General features: G+C 44.3%; 1 long non-coding RNA gene and 1 pseudogene across 3 annotated transcripts in view; one reads left to right on the top strand and one right to left on the bottom strand.

Moving 5' to 3' along the window:
• The window catches only part of LOC109451501 (uncharacterized), a 68555-nt gene that overhangs the window by 5859 nt on the left and 48901 nt on the right, over positions 1 to 13795 (top strand). The gene's annotated exons all lie outside the window — the stretch shown is intronic.
• Positions 8226 to 8616, bottom strand: LOC109451473 (intraflagellar transport protein 20 homolog pseudogene; annotated as a pseudogene).

Below are 13795 nucleotides of genomic sequence, written 5' to 3'. Positions count from 1 at the left end.
TGGGTTCTGATGCTGGATGCCCTGCAGGGCTGGGGGCACCCTATCATACAGAAACTAGGAGGAAGCACAGGTAGGTCTTCAGGGGAAGAAGGTCCAGAGCTAGACACCCTTTGAATCATTCCTCACAGTTACCTCGTGAGACAGATATGATTATTCACATTTTATAGATGACTTTAGACCTTACGTATTGCATCATGATCACATAGGTGTGTGAGTCTAAATTAAAACCCAGGATTTTTTTAGGCTCCCTCAGTCTTGGAGACTTCTCTTTAGCTAAGGAATCTGGTTTCCAACCTCTCAAATTGACGTCCGAGTAATTTTCAGAAGGACACACAGGAAGACAGAGACATGGATCTAGAAGGGTGGAGACTGGTGTTCTGATTTTGGTGTCATCCATGTGTGGACCATTGAATTCCTGAAAATGGATATAATTAGCCCTGTTACAAAAAAAAAAGGGCCTTTCAAAGTGAGAACCCATAAGCATTTATTTGAGATCAATTAAGAGTAGCTATTCAGGAAGCACTGATTCAGGCAGAAGCCCAAATAGTGTCCTGATTAGGAGACAAAGGCAGTGGGTATTTATGAGAAAGGGAAGGGGAACAAGTCCACCAGTAGAAGACAGGCATTTCTATTGGTGCAGATAAAGTAACAGAGTGGTGTTAATTCTAAAAAAATGTTTTTAATTTTCAGACTAGTAGTCATAATAACCGCTTCTTGTTATCTTTGCCATCAGTTATTTGAAATACAGTGCTGGTTTAGGCCCAGTCCGAAAGTTATTTTACCCTGTTTCAACATTCCAAAAATTTGAGGCATGAGAACATGCAAGGCAGTTCCTCTGGGATGGTAGGTCCGGCTCCATTTTAAAATGGCTCTGTTTATATTATTTTGACAGCCCTAAAATGCATGCTGTAGATTTTAAAAGGAGGCAGTCACTCAGAAGGGGCAGGTAGAGAAGCCTCAGAGAGGACGATAGGGTATAGGGCGCTTGGGGACCCAGGTCATCCTCAGTGGTACAGAGACACTCACTGGGGACCTGCCTGCTGGGCTGGAATCTCTGGCAAGTTATTTTGCCTCCCTGTAACTCAGTTTCCTAAATGGGTATGAAAAATTAATGCAGCCTGTAAAGTACTTAGCAGAGTGCCTGGCACAGAGTAACATTCAATAAGTTGTAGCTACTATTCTTACTGCTCTTGCAAATGACTAACATCCTCACTGCGTAAAAAATGCCTACAAAGCATTGCAAAAGACAAGTTGGTAGAAAATGGACAAAGGTATGAAAAAGCACTTCCCAGAGGCACCAGAATGGCCCAAAGCATGAAAAGCTCTGCAGCCACATTGATGCAGGGAGTAAGGGCCAAAGACAAAAATTAGTCAAATAAAGCCAGAGTCCAGTCTGGGAAAAGCTGTCTTGGAGACCTGCCTTTAAAATCACAAAGGACAAAGTGCTGTGGAAATGCAGGATACAGTGTGAATAAACAAAGCACTTGCTCATTTCCCCTGGGGCTGAGGGTAGGGGCAGACAGCGTGACTCATGGTGTGCATAGTTGTGAATAATATGTATCTTGGTGCCATGAGCATCTTCAAACCAGCCCACATTCTACAAGAGGAGTTTATGGAGGTCGGAATGTTTAAAGAGAGTAGCAAAAAAAGGCATGAACACTTATCTTATGCTTTTACCCGATAGCTTGAATCGCACTTGAGGCTGTTGAGAGCTGGGAAATGGTGTTACATATTGAGGTGGATGTTGTTTGTGGACGGTTTTGTTTTTCATGCTGGGAAAGGTAAGGAGGCCTCAAGATGCTGCTCCCTTGTTGAATTTCTGCTTTCTCGTTGCACCAGTTTTTATTACTTACCTTTCCAAAGACAAAAGAAAAGGAAAAACCATGAGCTATTCATAACATTCAATTACTCGGTAAGCATGTCTAATGGGAACATGTACAGCAAAATCAATAACTTGGTTTTTTGGTACAAAAATAATACATGTTTGTTTTAAAGGATTCAAATGATGAGAGAGGTGTGTAGAATAACAAACAGGCATCGATCCTCAATTTCATACCCTCTCGCAAGATCCCATGGTTAACCGTGGGTTACATGTCCATCCAGAACCTTTTTCTTAGCATTTATATACATGTTATATACATTTCTCATCTTAAAATGTGTATGCATGTATGTATGATGTATGTGTGTGATGTGAATGTGTCTCTATATATACACGCACATATATATGTGTATATATATACATATATACATACACATGCACAAATAAATAAAGACTGAGTGTGGTGGGGTCTGAAATCAGACTGCCTGGGTTTCACTGTCAGCTCCACTACTTAACAGCTGGGTGTTTTCTCATCTTAAAATGGGTGTATTATTTGCAAGGATTAAATGAGGTAATGTATGCAGGTTGATCAAGTGTAATGCTGGGCACACAGGACATACGTCATTTATAAATATGAGCTACTGTCATTATTATTTACACATATACACACTGATAAGTTATTCTTTGGTTCACATAAAAACCAACAGAATGATCCCCGGTTTTTTTTATCAGTTAGACATAGAAATGTCTTTTTTCAAGTCACCGCAGTTATCAAGAGGCTCACCACATTGCCTTGAGGGAAAAGGGTTGACAAGACAGTCCGAGAACATGAACTTCAGACTTCACAAAAGGATTTCACTTGTCAAGTCTCATCGTGAGCATGGGCTCCTCGCTAATGGCCTCTATTCACTGCATAGGGAAGAGGACATTTTGGGAAGTCTCCTGTGCATGGAAAAGTAAAATGCATGGGAAGTCAGAGGACGGGTGTGAGATGCGTTTGGACTGCCAACGTGGCACCTCCTATAAAAATTGGCAGTAGTTTAAAATGAATCCACACCAGCCACCACCAACAACCGATTCATTCTAGAGGCTTCTCAAAAATAGATATAACACTCCCAGAAATAGCAGCTCAAACAGGAATAACTCTCCAGGGACATGTATTATCCTGAACTCTACCAAAGCTGCTAATATGTGATAGCATTCTAGTCGCCTATAAGATATACTTCACATTAGGAAGTAACTACTTGGAAATCTCATATGTGCTCCTCATAAAAGTATCTCTCCACACACAAGGACATGCTCAACATGGAAATAAAAGAAGAATGTTCCTTTGGTGAAGTGAAATCGGTAATGGCCAAAATGGCCATGTCAAGGGGAAATTAGAATGAAAAGACACAAGACACGGCTAAGGGAGAAAAGAAAGAGCGGAAAGCATAAGGTCTTTTTCCATGGACTGTGTACCAACAGAAATTAAATCATCATTACGGCCAAGTGGAATGTCAAATGTGTTGTCTCTGACTCAATGTGAAGAGGGGGCTGTTGGGAAACCCTGGCTTGGATAAATATGCTCTATGGGTGAAGTTGAGGGAGAAGGTGCTTCTTGCATGATTCACAAGCCTGAAGAATGATATTGGTACACTCGAGAAATATGTATTGGACGTGTACGGTGTGCCAGGCCCTGGGCGTGGCCCTGAGAATATGAGGCAAGACAGACTCAGCTCGCTCTCATGGTGCTGAGATTCCAGGGATGGTATGAGACCGAAAGAGAGGGACACGCCTGCAGGGGTCAAGCGCTCCATAGGAAACCGCCATCGGCTGAGAAAGGAGATATCAAGAAACACTGGTAGGACTGCTAGACAGGGCCCTCAGCGGAGGTGACGTCAGACCCAAAGGGAAAGGAGTCCGGGAGGGATATGCCAGGCAGAGGGAACAGCATGTGTGAAGACCTGGAGGCTATAGAAAGCTTCACACCCTATGGAACTGCAATGACACCAGTGCAGCTGGAGTGAAAAGAGGGGGCGGAGAACAGAGAGAGGTGAGAATGAGGAGACTCACAGGTGCCGAGGCCCCCAAGCCCGGTGACTGTGCAGGGGTGTGAAGTATCGCCAGGTGAGGAGATGTTGCTCCATCCTCTGCCGCTGCCCCAGCAGCTTGGCCAAGAATTCAGTAAGACACCAGCTGTCAGAAATAGTCTGTTTTTGTCAGAAAACGTTGGGTGACCTGTTTGCCATTCTGGGAAGCCTCTATCCTTCCAACCCTAAAATGCTGTGACACTGAGCCATCCGTCCTGCTGGCTGTCCTTAATTAATTCATACCCACAGGGGCATAGCGAGAGTATCACAGGAGCACAGGATTCACTAGTGTGGAAACCAGAAGGGATGCAGACAAAATAGTCAGCTAAAAGGAGTTCTGTGGCTTTTAGGAAACTTCTAGAAATACTTCTAAATAAATATTCATGTCCTTGCGCATTTATTCAGTTATCCATTCAACAAATATGTCTAGGATGCTTATGGTATGCCAGGCAGTGTGCTGGGAGCTGGGGATAGGAAAGTAAGTACATTCTAGATCCTTCTATCTAAGAAGCATAGTGGTCATGGGGCAAACAATTACTCTATAGAGTGATAAGTAGTCAAACAAGTGTCAGGGTGCACACCTGACCCAGACCCGGCAGGTGAGAGTAGGTGTCCTCAGGGCTGATGACCAAGTGAACGTAGGATTTGCACTGGCTTAGAGGGGTGGCGGTGTCCCAGGGGAATCCACAAGTGCATGGAGCTTGATTGGGCTGTGGGGAGGCAGTGAGCGGCTTGCTGTGTGAGGTGCTGCGGGCTGAGGAAGACGAGGCTGGTGAGCTCCACTCCTGGGTGTCCTGCACAGCACATGCTCACATGCCTGCAGGCAGCTTGTTTACTATCTCTAGGAAATGATCCCAGATACCAAAGCCTCAGAATACAGAAAATAAAAGACATGGTTAATACAGACACCAAGGACCAGAGAATTTGAACGACTCAGCTGAGATTGACTCTAGGTCTGCCCCACTCCCAAATCGGAGCTTCCAGCCACCGTTGGTACATGGAGACCCATTTGTCCTTGACACTGGGTGTCAAGGAGAGGTCATGGTTCTGGGACTCTAAGACAGTCTCAGTGTCGACCTTATTATTCATTCTTCCCCAGCCGCCAGCAGACCTCATTGCTTGTCTAAAAGCGACAGCTCAGTCCTGGAGAGGAATTCTGAAGCTGTTAGGCTCACCTGCTCTGGTCAGCAGACAGCAGAGCACCACTGGAACCATGACATGGGAGGAGGGGACGGTGTTGGGAGGTGGCTGCAATGGCTTAGCTTTGGGGCCATCCCTCTCCAGTGGCTCCCTTTGAGCTGCTGGTCAGTGTATCAGCCTGAGGTGCTGCAGCCACTCTCCCCAGACAAGGTCACGTTAGAGTCGGGTAGGGCAGAGGACAGGTGGCAGTTAGCCAGATAATAACATGTTCAGAGAGGGCTGCCATGGGGCGGTAAGCAGGTAGATTTGGTCCAGATATGCTTGGAAAGAGAGTTGAGGGGGCTTCTTTGTTTTCCCCTCTGACCATCAGATGCTAAACTTTCATAGACAGGGGTACGAAGCATCATCTGTTGGTGGTCTCGTATGTGACAACCTCGTTTAGACAGTAACAAAAGCACTTGTCCTGAAGTATGGATCAAGAACTGTGCTATGTTAAAAGTGTATCACAATATACTGTACACTGAAAGACATCCGGGGTATCTGATACCACTTTCCAGTTCCTTCCTTCTCCTAGCGGCCGTGGTGCAGAACGTAAACAGTGGGACGCTGGTTTCTGGGCTGCTTTCTAGTCCTTTGTGAACCTGACCTGTTTCATTGGCACAAGGACTGGTGACTAGGTCCTCATCACCCGCACCTCTCAGGCCCAGGTGATTGGCTCTCTGTTGGCACTTCTGCTCAAAATACAGCCTGAATTCCAAGCCTTTCTCAGCTGTTTCCCCTGAGAGCCTTTCTCAGCTGTTTCCCCTGAGAGCACCTTGCAAGTGGCCCACCCGGCATGACCTGGGGAAGTCTGATCCCCTTGCCTTAGGGTCTAGAAGGAGTCAGTCAAAGGCACAGGTTACCTCTGTCATCTTAGGATTCCACATAGACTTTCCAGGGTAGCACCTTCCTTAAGAAACATTGAGTCCAATTTAACTAACAGCTCTGAGTGCTTCTGGAGTCCCAGACGTTATGCTATGCAGTTTACCTCGTTTTATTTCTATTTCTACAAAAAAGGATTCTCGTTGATTAAATAGATTTGCTCAAGGTCATGCACAGCTTGAAAGGGACACATAAGACTTGAACCCAGCTCTCGTCAACATTAGATGTTCTCCCTCAGCAAATCTCCCACCTGTCGCTGCTTCGTAACAAGTAAGCTTGTGCAGTCCTAGGTGTGCCCACTTCTGCCCTTGTGGCCCTGAGTAGGTCACATTTCCTCTGCAAGTTTGGGTCAAACAAGCAGATGCACATCTCTGAAGTCCCCTCAAGCCCCAAGATTCCAGACTCATTTATTCACTTAACAAACATGTAAGAGCTGTTATGGACTACATGGTGCCCGTCCCCCCAATTCCTATGTTGTAGCCCTAACCTCCCATGTGACTGCATTTGGAGATGAGGCCTTTGGGGATGTGATTAACGTTAAACAAGGTCATAAGGGTGGGACCCTCATCCAGTGGGATTGGCATCTTTATAAGAAGAGGAAGAGACACAAGAGAGCTTTCTCTCTTTCAGCTCACAGAGGAAAGGCCAGGTGGGGACACAGTGAGAAGGTGCCATCTGCAAGCCAGCAAGAGAGTTCTCACCAAAAACCAAATTTTCTAGCACCTTGATCTTGGACTTCCAACCTCCAGAACTGAGAGAAATGAATGTCTGTTGTTTCAGGTGCCTGGTCTGTGCAATTTTGCTACGGCAGCCCAAGCAGATCAACAGAAGCGTTTGCTATGTGCCAGGCAGTGTTGTAGCTGCAAGAAATACAACAGTGGGGATGCTCCTACAGATTTTAAAATCTGGTAGAGGAAACGGACAATAAATAACCATATAAAAAAGTCCAACTTAGCGATTTTCCTATCTCCTCTCCCCAAATGTGACAACCATTGCCAAAGAAGACTATGGAGGATTCTGAGGGAAGAAAGACCCATTCAGGAGGAGTGGATGTTGCCATAAATAGAGACGCCCTGGGCTGCAGGTAAGCTCTGAGCAAGAAGTGGGACACACCTGGGAAGGTGTGATGGAAAGAAGGGAGATCTTCCTTCTGGCTTCTTTTTCTTGCCCATGTGCCTCCAAAAGGGTTTAGACAGGTTATGGTAAATAATACATAGCCATAAAACTATTAAATAAAAAATAAGTGTTGAAGAGCTTTCTAACATGAATTAAAGATGGAAGGAGTTGTTTATCCTGACAAAACTGGACTGATCAGAGTGCCTGCCATTGACCATGGATCTGAACTCTGAGCTCCCTGGCAACTGTGGGGAAGGGAAGACAGTAAGTTATGAATCAATGTATGATCAACTAACAGGAATTTTATCACTTTACCCTTAGACGTCACATTTTTCACTTCTGATGTGCAGAGACCATCTTATGGGTATGTTTTTTTCTCTCTCTCAATGTAATAAAAACTTCTCTTTATTCCCAAGGTTGTGAAGTTTATTGAGATATCTTTTGATATAGTTCCATTTTCATCTATTATGATTTGTGATGGATAATTTAACAGCCTTTTCAATCTGGAAACATGTATCTTTAAACTGTGGAAAACTATCCTGACTTTTTTCTTTAATAAAAAGAAAAATAAATTGTCCCTCCATTTTCTGTTTCTGGAACACATATTATTTGCATGTTTGACTTCTTGGATTGATGTCCATTTTCCTTATTTTATTCACCTCATCTATTTCCTTTTTCTTTGTCCTTTTGCTCTGTTTTTTTTTTTTGTTTTTTTTTTTTGAGATATCACCTCCATTTTTTTTTCAAATTTTCCACTGAATTTTTTTTCTTTCTACCATTATATTTCTCTTTTTTTGCCATTTGAAAAACGATAATTCATTGTTTTTTTTCCAAAGTTTTGTGAACTTACAAAAAACAAACAAAAAAGAAGACCAAAGTTTACAGACTGCTCAGTTTAGACTAAATATGCAAGAAGTGACAACCTGGGCCGTCGTGGTCACTGGGTGACCACCAGATATGCACTGACATCTGGAACAAGCTCCCCCAGGCATGTTTTCTGGCCTTCAGAGATGCTGCATTCCTTACACATCATCTCACATGACATACTGCGTCATTAGTCAGTCTCTTGAATGGTACAGAAATTTTCTGAGGTGTTTTTTTTTGTTGTTGTTGTTGCTATTTTTTTTCCCCTCCTGCTATAAAATGAAATTTTCCATTCATTTCTGAAAAAGAAATTGGTCAATAAATTCATTTTGTTCTGTTGCTACTTTACACAAAGCTTCATCTCCAACCTGATTCCTCTCAAGCTGCATTTTCTTTTCTGCTACCAGTGCTTGGAGTTGCTGCTCTTGGGCTTCTCTCTGCTTTGCTATAGATTGGAGCAACTTCTGAGCACCAGTGGTCTCCATCTTCTCATTTTCTGCTTCTTCTGCAAGTTGGTCAACAAGCTCAATTAAACCACCAACTGTTTTCTGAAACTGGCCAATTTTGCCCTCAAGGTCTTCGCATTCTTCCTTGAGCGCTGTGGTCTGCTGGGTAACCTCTGGGTCCAACACCCACAGCGTTGGGCCAGCACTGCCCTGCGTCACCCAGGATGTCCTTGGTCATGGCTGTTTCCCTCCCAGCTTCCCTAGATAGGAGAGGATCTGCTCGGAAGGAGTGAGTGTGGCAGTTGGGAGGAAATGTGTCACAGGAGCAAGGGTCAGGAAAGCATGAAGTCCGGTTGCTTATCACACGATCGTTCATTCAATACATATTTCTTGAGCACCTACTATATGTCGACCCTGCTAGGTGCTGGGGGTGCAGGGATGAGTGCAACACGGTGGTCACCCCGGGGAAGCACACAGCTTAGCTGCCAACTCCGTAGTGGCGTTGTGCTGTGGCCCAGGCTGACGTAGGCGGGCAGCTTTGTATTTCTAATATTCATTTTTAGGAAAATGATGGCATCCCATGCACACTCTCTTGCAACTTGTTTTCTGCAGACACAGAATATCCTGGTGCTGGCTCCGAAGCAAACTCAGAGTTCTGCCTTCTTCTTTTGAATGGATACAGGGTTTCACTGTGTGGATGTGCCAGAATTTACTTAACCAGTTGGGGTTGTATTTTGAAAGATGACAGGCATGAATTAATTGAAGAGGTTCTGGGCATTACAAGCAGAGGGACAAACAGTTGGAAAGGCAGGAGGATCTGAGTGGCATAGATATTGCAAAGGGTAACGGTGGTGACTCCGGGTGGATGGGAGAGTGTGTGTGTGTGTGCACGCACGCACGGGCACACAGGTGTGTGTGTTGGGGAGGAATGCATTTGAGAGTTAAATGATGAACAGGTCACTTTTCCAAGTGATTCGGACTGAAAACTCTTGACTTACAGCAGAATGGGGACATAATGAAATCGCAAGTCCCCTCTGTCGGGAATATGGAGGGTGGACCACAAGGGCACGAGACTTAGGTCAGGGGGAACAGTTACCTGGTTGTTGTAGACGTTGGGGCAAGAAGTGCTGAGCGTTGGGACTAGGGCTGTGGCTGAGGAATAAAGCGGAGAACACAGATGGAGAGAGCAGATATTAAAGAGACAGGAACTGTACAGTTTGCAGGCTGTGTGGAGGGAAAGAGCGAGAAGGAGTATCTAGAGTGACCCCTCGATTTCAGCTGAATTGACCGAGTGGCCCCTGTGTGTGGTATTTGTTATAACAGCCTGAGTTGGCTGAGACTAAGAGAGGGAGAAAAACTGTACCAAGGACAGCTCTAAGATTATGGATAATAGCATTTCAGAAAGAGCGTCTAGAATGGAGATGGAACAAAAGTGAAAATTAAAGAAATACTGAAATATAATATCAACCATCCCTAAACTAGAACTCAAAATTGAGGCAATTATGACTGGGAAAAGCAGGTGGTGTGCAGTTGAACATACTCAGGGAAAGCTGTGTCATTGTTTAAGACACTATTTTAAAACATATTTTTTGTTGTTAACAAATAATTTGCAGGGTATAATTAAAAAGATAGTGTTTAAAGGTCTGGATTAATTGAACATGAATTGTGAGGGTGGGGTAGGGAGACAAGAGGAAAAGACATAAATTAATCTCCACACCACAAACCTACCATCTTCCTGAAAGGACCTCCCAGGCCTGTTTTCTTACTGATTCTGACGGCTAGTTTCCTTAAGTTTAAAAATGCATTTTAAGTGCATTTTAAAAAATCTTTGATGTAACAATTAACAGAATCAAAATGCCACTTGCCCTACAAATCCCTGCAGAAGTCTATACAGCAAAAGCCAACAGGGGGGAAAGACATCTAAACAAAACAGAATAGAAAGCAAACAGAAGGACATAAAACACAATGACAGAAGCAAGACCAAATATAAGTAGTCCTGACCAGTAAACATGGGTTCATTCTCTGAGTAAAAGGAAAAAATTGAATTAAACAAAATCTAACAATGTTATCCTACCCTAAGTCAGGCCTGAGACGTGATGCCAAGGAGGAAATAATTGAGCAAACGTATGTCAGGTAACAAGAACTAAAAAGGAAGTGAGGGAGGATGTGTTAGGGTCACTCACCGTGTTCAAAGTGAAAGCGTCCCCAGGAGCACGGAGGTCACTTCACTTTGATAAGAGACACGTTCCATAGGGGTGTCATCCCTGCACCCCCCATTAATTATCAACACACTAACACCCCAATCTACAGTTCCCGCCACATCCGTTCCGTCACCTCCATCCTCTGGCTGCAGTTTCGGTGCTCAGCACCCCTTCCCAGCAGTGGTCATTCCTGCCTGACTCAAGGACCCAACTCAAGTAGTGACCGATTGTTCCAGTTTGCCCAGGACTGAGGCTTTCCAGGGACTTTGGGTACAAAACTGGGACAGCCCCAGGCAAAACAGGGTAGTCGGCCAGTCTGAGTCCCTCTGTCACAGAGACGGGAAAGACCCTTTTGCTTTCCTCCAGGGTGCTCACCACAGATTGCAATTCCAGGCTTACTTCTGTTTCTTTTGTCACCGAGGGCAGGCCAGCAAAGCCTGTGCTTGGGATTGTCCCACGCTGTCCCACAATGTCTGACGCTCAATCAGTGTTGGTGGAATAAAAGAATAAAGGAGCGATGGTGTAATATGCAGGAACCTTCACGTGCTACGTGCTACGGAACAGCCTCAGAATATGCGAGACAACACTCAGATGGTTTGCTCACTTTGATACATCGTTTAAAACAGTGTGAAATGACTAAACATGACTCGTGCCTGTGAGCACACGCGCACTCTCCCCTCTCACAGAGATCATTCAGGAACACCTCCATTTCCTTAAAACCATTCCATCGTGTTTCAATTGTCTGTATCCCTTTGCTTTGCTTCCCAAAGCTTTAGTTTCCAGAGATTTTGGAATGTCTTCAGCTTTGTTGAGTGAGTGTGGATTCCCCAAATAAAGAATTAAAATAGACTCCCCATTTATTACTAACTGAAGATGTTTCTTCTCTTGGTGCAAGAATTGCTCATCTGGGTACCATTTACAGAAACACTTTCATTTCCCTAAATATTTATTAATGAAATATTTTTATCGGCAAGCATGCCTTCTAAATATTTACTTCGTAGCAATCTTCTTGCAAAGTTCTGTTTATGGAATTGCCTGGAGAAAGTGAGGGCAGCTCTGACTCCACAGCACTAGTGGGATATGAAGAACAGCGAAGGTTTGTTTGGCTCTTGGCTTTGCCGCTCTTTTATGAATAGATTGGGTTCTGCTGTGCTTTGCGCAGTGGTTCTAACGTTAAGAAATACGTACCCAAAAACAAATGCATGCAAAGTGTCAGGAGGAGGGGGTCTCCTGTCAGTCCAGAAGAGAGGAGTGAAACCAGAGAATCAGGAGTGGGCTTTTTCCCATTTTTGGCTCACAGCAGCGCGGCCTGAAGGGCACAACCCAGGGCCGCCTCGCTGGGCGCCAGGACACGCACAGCACACACACCTCGTTCTCACTTGGAGAGAGCCTCTGGCTCCTCGGTTCTTCTCTGCCTTTCTAGAACTGCTTCCTTTCCTACTGTACATCTTCGTTCCCATTCAGGCTGAGTGGCACAGCCTCTCCCTGGTCTGACTTCATGCCATCTCTTAGGTCTCAGAGGACCATCTTGAATTTAAATACTCAGTCTGTTTTCTGACCGCATGTGGCAGATTTGTCCTAATTGGGGCTTGGAAAATGTGACACTATAACTGGGTGCCTTGCGGCCCTTTACTTGGTAAGAGAGAATGGCTTTTCTTAAGCCTATCTACACCTAACTGTCCTTGGAGACTTTGGGCTTAAGTTAGGTGTACATAGTTGCTTGCAAAACAAATGCCACTCTTTCTCCCCCCTTGGAGTGTGTCACTTAAAATGACAGGGGCGGTTTTATTCTATTCCCTATGCCGGCTCTTTTCATGTGGGAGTCACACGAAGGTCTCAAGTTATTTGTTGCTAGCAATGTGCAAAGGACCAAAGTGGGCAAATGGTTTACTGTAAAATAAACTAGGGCTGTTCCCTCCAGGATGGCATCCTTACCTGGCATCTGTTTTACTTTACTGGAAGAGGAGAAGGCTAGAGTGACAGCAGCCAGAAGCAGGGCCTGGCTCCTCAGCTCCTCTGGCCAGGACAGTGCAATGCCTGTGAGCCGCATCGCGTCAGGTGTAACTCAGGGGAGTCGCGCTGGAGAATGCCTGCCTTGTTTTCCAAACATGCTGCCAGTGCTTTTCTTTCTCTCTAAAGCGGAAAGAGGCAGTTCTGGGAAAGGCATCCGATGTCTGATTGAAAATGAAAACCTTGAAGCAGAGCTAAGGAGAGAGTTTATTACAAAATTCATACTTGCATAATAGCTTTGACGTACTTTCTAAAACTAAATTATTTGTGCTAATGGAGGAGGTAATGAGAAGATAATGTAAAATGGGCATAAAACCTAATGGTCTTTATTTTTAGCATTAGAGTGCATCTCCGTGCCTCCATCAATGGTCCTGCCCAGTTGTTTTCTTCGGCCAGATCACACGGAGTATGAATTCTCACTCGTGGTGAGCAAGCCCCAGCTAATCACAGGAAAGATTTCCAAAATAGCTGGCGGAGAAAACCTGCAACTTAGTATTTATTATAGAAATCCACAAATTGGGTAATCCACATTCCTTTAGTTAGGTGTTGGATAAAAACAAACAAACAAACAAACAAACAAAAATCAACACTGTGTCCCACTAGACAGAAATGTAGAACCTTATCGAAGGTTCTAATAATGACTAATGTCACCAAGATTTTTTAAAACTGACCACTTTGTGAACTGGTCCTTATTACCCATCCTGCTGAAAAGTCTGTTTTCAAGATGTCTGTGGGAGTTTGTGTACAATTCTATAGTCTACAAATAGCAATGTTATTTTTAAAATTCACCTAGCAATTATTCCTGAACTGCCATATGGTATCCACCCAAATGTTATCTTCAGCTGTTATTTAGCATTTTAATTATTCAAGTTTTTCCTGGCTTTATTTGTCATCATTTTAATGACAAGGACTGTGTCTTTTACTAACTGGCACCCTGTGATGTGCCCAGAACAGCGTCTACACAGAGTAGAGTTCCAGTAAATGTTGAGTTGATTTGCTTCTCTCCTCTCAGAGCAGCGGTGTTCACAGATCTCAAGGGGGTCGTCCTCACATTCTGAAAAGTACTGGGGATTAGCACATCGACACATGAATTCTGATGGGACACAATTCAGCCTATAACAAACACAGAGTATGGCACACTGGCTGCGAGCGTTCAGTCAGTGTCAAATCCCATCACTTCCCTTGCTATAGACAGGACTCACCCCG

Source organism: Rhinolophus sinicus, chromosome 17 (assembly GCF_057876585.1).
Source record: "Rhinolophus sinicus isolate RSI-liver-muscle chromosome 17, RSI-T2T, whole genome shotgun sequence".
NCBI classification, from domain to species: domain Eukaryota; kingdom Metazoa; phylum Chordata; class Mammalia; order Chiroptera; family Rhinolophidae; genus Rhinolophus; species Rhinolophus sinicus.
This window is presented reverse-complemented; position numbering and strand designations above follow the sequence as displayed.